Below are 6,000 nucleotides of genomic sequence, written 5' to 3'. Positions count from 1 at the left end.
GGCTCAGCAGGAGACTCCGTTGTTTTAGTGTTTTATGTTATAATTTTTTTAACAGTCTGCTTTTGTAGGTCTATTTTTTAATATATGTACAGCACTTTGTATGAAGCAATGGTTGGTTTTAAAAGTGCCCAATGAATAAAGTTGAATTGAATTGAGGTTTCCAGCTGCCACTGTGTGAATGGTTGTTGACGAGCCTGTATGTGCCCTGCGGCTGACTGGAACCAGTGCATGATGTACCCCAGGGGTGTCCAAACTCGGCCCTGGGTTGCTGTCCTGCCTGTTTTGCACGTCTCCCCGCTGCAACACACCAGATTCAAATGATCAGGATCGTTATCAAGCTTCTTCACAGCTCGCTCTGGTTTGCAATGCTTGAAATCGATCAGGAGTGTTATCGTTCTTATTCCGAGCTTGCTCTGATTTGCAATGCCTGAAATGCATGGACGACTCTGGGGGTGGGGGCGTTACTGAAGAAAGAATGCTGGGAAATAATTTATGCATATATTTTTGAAGAGCAAATAAAACGCTCGGTGGGGCTACACAGATTTCTGACAGGGCTATCCCTGCTGAAATGCGAGCCACGGCTCTCTCTCTCTTTCTCTCGTTCTCTCCCTGTCAGATTTGTTTTTCAACAGTTATTTTTTTGTAAACTGGAATAAAAATTCCATAATCACTGGACACGAAACCTTCCAGAATTCAGACTTCCTACTCCCTCTTATCATTGCGGCGAGAGGCATTCCTCTCCATGGCCCCGCCACGAATAGCTCTCTCAGCATCCTCTTGTTACTTTGGAGAGAGAGCAAGATTTATGTCTACTTTGTGACTTTACTGTTGCACATCCCTGTCAGGTGACACGCCCCCCTGTGACACAGACATACAGAACAGGGCGAAGACAAGAGCAGTCGACCTGCTCTCCTCATTCTAACCTCACCGGAGCACGAATCGCATCCACGTCCCCGTAGTTGTGCTGCCGTCTTTGGAGGAGCATGGAGAGAGGCAAGATTGGCGTGTCCTTCCTTCGCGCTCCGAATGTTGCGCGCATAAGCGCATGCTGACTTGTTGTGATGCACGCTACGACGCACAAGAAGCAATGCGCGCGATCGCTCACCGAAGGAGCCTCAAGTCGGTTCAAGATCACTACTGCAATTTTTAGTCACCGCGATTTCTACATACTGGTCGGATTCTTTGGTGGATAATTGTTGCTCCTGAAACCGGATCAAAGTCCAGTTTGGTAGGTGTTTCTGCGTTTTTTTTCCCTTTTAATCCGACCCAGATACAAATGGACTGTGCAGGGCGCAGCGTGCAAGCAGTCGCACATCTGCTTCTTCTCAACGCGTCCTCGGCGTGGCTTGTCGGCACCCTACAGAAAATCGACAGGAATGCTGAGCCCGCATTTGTCTTATCCAATATCACCTGTGACACTCCCAGCAGTGCGCAACCACGTAAGTCTTTCTCGTGACTATGGTCACTATTATTTTCGTTGTCATTTAGGTTGCGGTAAGGTAATATTTCATGAAGACACATAAAAATCCTACTGAAGCAAACCTAACATTTGATTTCAGAACTATGTGTGAACATTTTTGTACATAATTGTCATGAAGTTAACACTGACCTTGAAAAACACTTTGTGTTGTTTTATTTTATTGTAAGATACTTTTAAAATTGTCGTTTTTTTAGCATCTATTAATTGGTTTAAAGAAAAAATAATAATATATCATACAACTTCAAAATGCTGGGTTTAAAACAACCCAATTTGGGTTAAACGTTGGACCGATTCAGGATGTTGGGTCAATTTGACCCGAGTTCAAAAAATTGTGTGTGTGTTTTTTTTTTAAAAACAACTCAAAGTTGGGCCAAATTCACCCAACTTCCTGGGTCTGTCCAATTTTTAATCCGACAGTTTTAAAGGTGTGTTGTGTTTTACCCAAAACAACCATTTTTTATGTACAAAACATCCCGATTTATTTTTTATTTTTATTTTCTTTGCATAACCACCCAAAGTTAGGTCAAATTGACCCAATTTCCTGGGTCGGTCCAATTTTTAACCCAGCAGTTTTAAGTGTACTGCAGAACCACTTGAGTGCTCCCTGTCAATCAGGGTTCAAATTCAATGATGACTAAAAAACAAGAAAACAATACCAACAAATTGGACCAGGAAGGGCGCTAGAATGGGCTTGGGAGGTATCAGAAATCTGTGTTGCTCAATTAAGCCTGTGCATCATTTATTTATTTATTTTGCATGTTGATGTAGTAGTTATTATCTTATCTGCCTCACAGTTTTGGGGTATTGGCTTTGAATGTTGTCTGGATTTTGCATGTTCTCCTAGTGCTTGGGTATACCTAGCCTGGCAATCCATACGCACTAAGAAAGTGGGTTTAAAGACCAAGCCCTTCACGGCAATTCAAAACAAACCAGCCAATCAAATTTGTTTATTAGCTGTGACATATCCTTCATGTGCAATGTCACTCTTGGAAATGTGCTTGATCAGACTACCAACCAGACTCAATCGCTGGGACAGCGATAAATTGGAATTTCCAAGCTAGGATATACATGCTTCCTCCCACATTCCAAAAAACGTGAATACTATGTTCATTGAAGACTCTAATTTAGATATTATTTAGGTGGTGCTAGGCCAGTGGTTCCCAAACTTTTGCAGGCTGGCGCCCCCTTTGGCTCCCCAGTGAATTCCTAGCGCCCCCCCCCCCAAGGACCGGCATTTATATAAATAAATAATACATTTATATAAATAAATAAATAATACATTTATAATATCATTACCATTACGTTGAATTAGTGGGAGCACTGAGTTTGTTTCTCAGAAACGAGCCGGTCCCATCTAGACGTAATCGGAGACAATGACACCCGAAGTGATTTAAGGTTTGTCTTTTATTGCAGGATGCTTGGTCTCCATGTGTTGAAGCAGTTTTGAATGCTTCACTGCCTGGTTAGTTAGCCTGTCGCCACATATTAGCTTTGCGGGCTCGACTGGGGAAACATGTCACGTGACCGGGACGAGTGTCTTGACCTGAATTAATTGATCGTCGATAAAAAAAAAAATTCTGTGCGGCTTGGCGGCCCGGTACCAAGTGACCCACGGACCGGTACCGGTCCGCGGCCCGGTGGTTGGGGACCACTGCCCTAACCAGTTCAACACAACACAACACGGCGCGTTCTGGCGAGTCCCCAATTTCATGTTGACTTGAACTCAAGATGATGTTGACCGCCAGAATGCGGTTTTTATTATAAGATAAAATTCTGAACATTACAAGCTTGAAATTACAAACCTGAGCTTTTGCTTTTGTAGTCTATGCTGTCGGATCTGACTGGGCCAGAGCAGCGTGTTGTGTACAAATCGACTGCCGCCCCCCTACCGCCCCCCTACCGCCCCTTTCTTCCTCACCGCCCCCCCAGATCTTTCCACCGCCCCCAGGGGGGCGGTACCGCCCACTTTGGGAACCACTGTGCTAGGCCTACACCTAGGGGTATGCGAGCTCCCTCTAGTGGTATACAAAGAATCGCTGAATTAAATGTTGAAACTGTGCGTAATACAGTATCGCAATGCTTTCTGAATCAAGTACAGCACTGTTTTATTTAACTTTATTCATTTTTAACCTTTTAGAAATGTTTAATTGGCACCTGGCACCACATTTAATTGAATCATTATTTAAATTCAGCTTTTATTTTTACTCTCTTGAATTGTGGTGCACAATGTTGCAGTGGCTTACATTAATGTTAAATAGACTTGCTAGGAATAAAACCTTCCTTGTGTTTGATAAACACTTAGGCCTAATACACTAATGTATTTTCATGTTGGCCATGAGGATGGTACTTGGAGAGCTAGGTAGTATTCTTAGGTGGTTCTTGGTGTAAAAGGTCTTTGTCAACCACTGCTCTAAATGATCCATTATTGTGAATGTGAGCGTAAATGGTTCTTTATTTGTACTGCTAATATTTCCTCACTTAACTAATCCCTTGAGTCTCTGACCAAAGCCACACCCTTCATTTACATGTACGAGCGCGATCCTCAAACACGGCCAATAATGATGGCATGCAATTTTGAGAGACTATAGTCTTGATAGGGTTAGGCGTAAAGGGTTTAGGGTTAGGCCTTTTGACAAACATTTGCGACCTTGAACGAACCATTCGCTGCCTTCGAAAATACTTGCAATTTTTCGCCCCTCAGTAAGATAGGGGCTTAAAACTGTTGTCAGACGTCTGGCAGACATCTTTGTGACTGTGAACCTGAACGAGCCTTGAAGAAAAAATAACATTTACTTACAATCGCCAACAGTAGCAAAACTTTGCCGCTCAGTGGGCTTAAATGTATGTGGGTTGAAGTCAAATGCTTTTGTAATGTACAATGATAAAACTTAGGTGTAAAAATTTAAAAGGTGATAAAACTTAGGTGTCGACAAGAAATGTTACTAATTCTGCATCTGTGATTCCTCTCGGGTCTCTGCTTCTGTATGTCTTATGCCCAGTTGTTTGGAAACAAGGGATTAACTTTTTTTAAAAAACATTCCATTATATGTTTGCTCAAGTTAACAAATGAGTCTCATTGGTCATATTATGCTCTCACTCTATGCTTAAACAAGTCTTGACCTGGCAGTTTTAAAAAATTCCAATGACTGGACCAAAATGCATCCTTAAGCAAGTAATAAACTTTACTGAGAATTTCTAAAAAGCACTCTGTGTGTTGTTTCCTCTCACCCCCAGTCAGCCGGTGAGGCCACATAGGTCATGCTGAGACAGGTCCTCCTCAACTCCACCAATACACCACACCTTGACCTGGTGCTCATGGCCCAGTCTTCGACAAGCACCGCCACCTCTGTAAACGTATCTCATGGGGGCTTGGTGAGCGTGGCCGCCCTACTGAGACCAACTGCGAGCCGCGGGGGAGGAGGAGGAGGGCTTCGAGATGGCGAGCTCCACAAACCGGACCTGCTCACCTACATAGTCATGTGCCTCCTGTTGTTTCTGCTGGTGCTGATCATTGTGTTCTTCATTAACTGTCAGCTGCGGAACTCTTTCTTCGCCTCTATGCCGTACGACAGGTCATTGAGAGAGGCCCGGACATCGTACAAGTAGCCCGGAAGGATGAGAACTTGGATCTTTATTGGACCATGGACTCCCTCTTCATTTCATTTCACGCGGACACTGGACTGTGTGGATAAAAATCCAGAATATCAGCACACACAAGATCGGCGAGGGTAATTTTAAGTCAAAAGATGCAATGGTTCTCTCTTTCTGTCATTGAGCAGACGTTGGTTGGTATGTAATGTTTGAAGAGTGGGCTCACTGCGGGAGTAAACCCAATTATCGAGATAATCTCGAATTTCCTACTAGGTAATGTTGCGTCTCTGAAAGCTGAAAAGCGCTCATTTGTTTGCAACTTTGCTTTTATCATTTTCTTTTGACACATTTGCCTGTTTTATTCAAGTCTTCTGAGAAGTCAGAAATAACTCTCAACAACATTGTGGGCGACCTTGATGAGCTTGCTTTGTTTGTGAATACACAAATGAAACTGAATATTTTTGTGAGCCTTGATTGTATTTCATACAGAGGTTGGCACATATGTAGATAATTATGATATACACTAGTTTTCATGCAAAGCCAATTGGGTTAACAGTGACATTTTATATAATCAATTATATTATTATTATTATATTACTAATCATAATTTCAACAGTTGTGGGTGATGTCAAATTAGTACATCTCGATGAATTCAGGGTACAGTTAACCGCCCCTAATTCGTGAATTTGTAGTCTAAGAAAATTTCTGACTTGCCAGATTTCTAAAATTCAGCATTAATAGTGTTTTAGCATTGCCTTGAACATTCTGTTTTGCAGTATAGAAATGTCTGTCTTGTGCAGTGTTGCGACCAAGTCACATTTTGCCATCCTTCTGTCGATTGTACAATAGTGATTAAATGGCAGACTGCAAAACTACACCAAGACATAAAGATTTTGAAAACCTCTTAGCAGTAAAGTCTTTGTGTCGTC

This window comes from Syngnathus acus, chromosome 10, assembly GCF_901709675.1.
Source record: "Syngnathus acus chromosome 10, fSynAcu1.2, whole genome shotgun sequence".
Classification (NCBI taxonomy): Eukaryota; Metazoa; Chordata; class Actinopteri; order Syngnathiformes; family Syngnathidae; genus Syngnathus; species Syngnathus acus.
Note: the sequence above shows the minus strand (reverse complement) of the source record.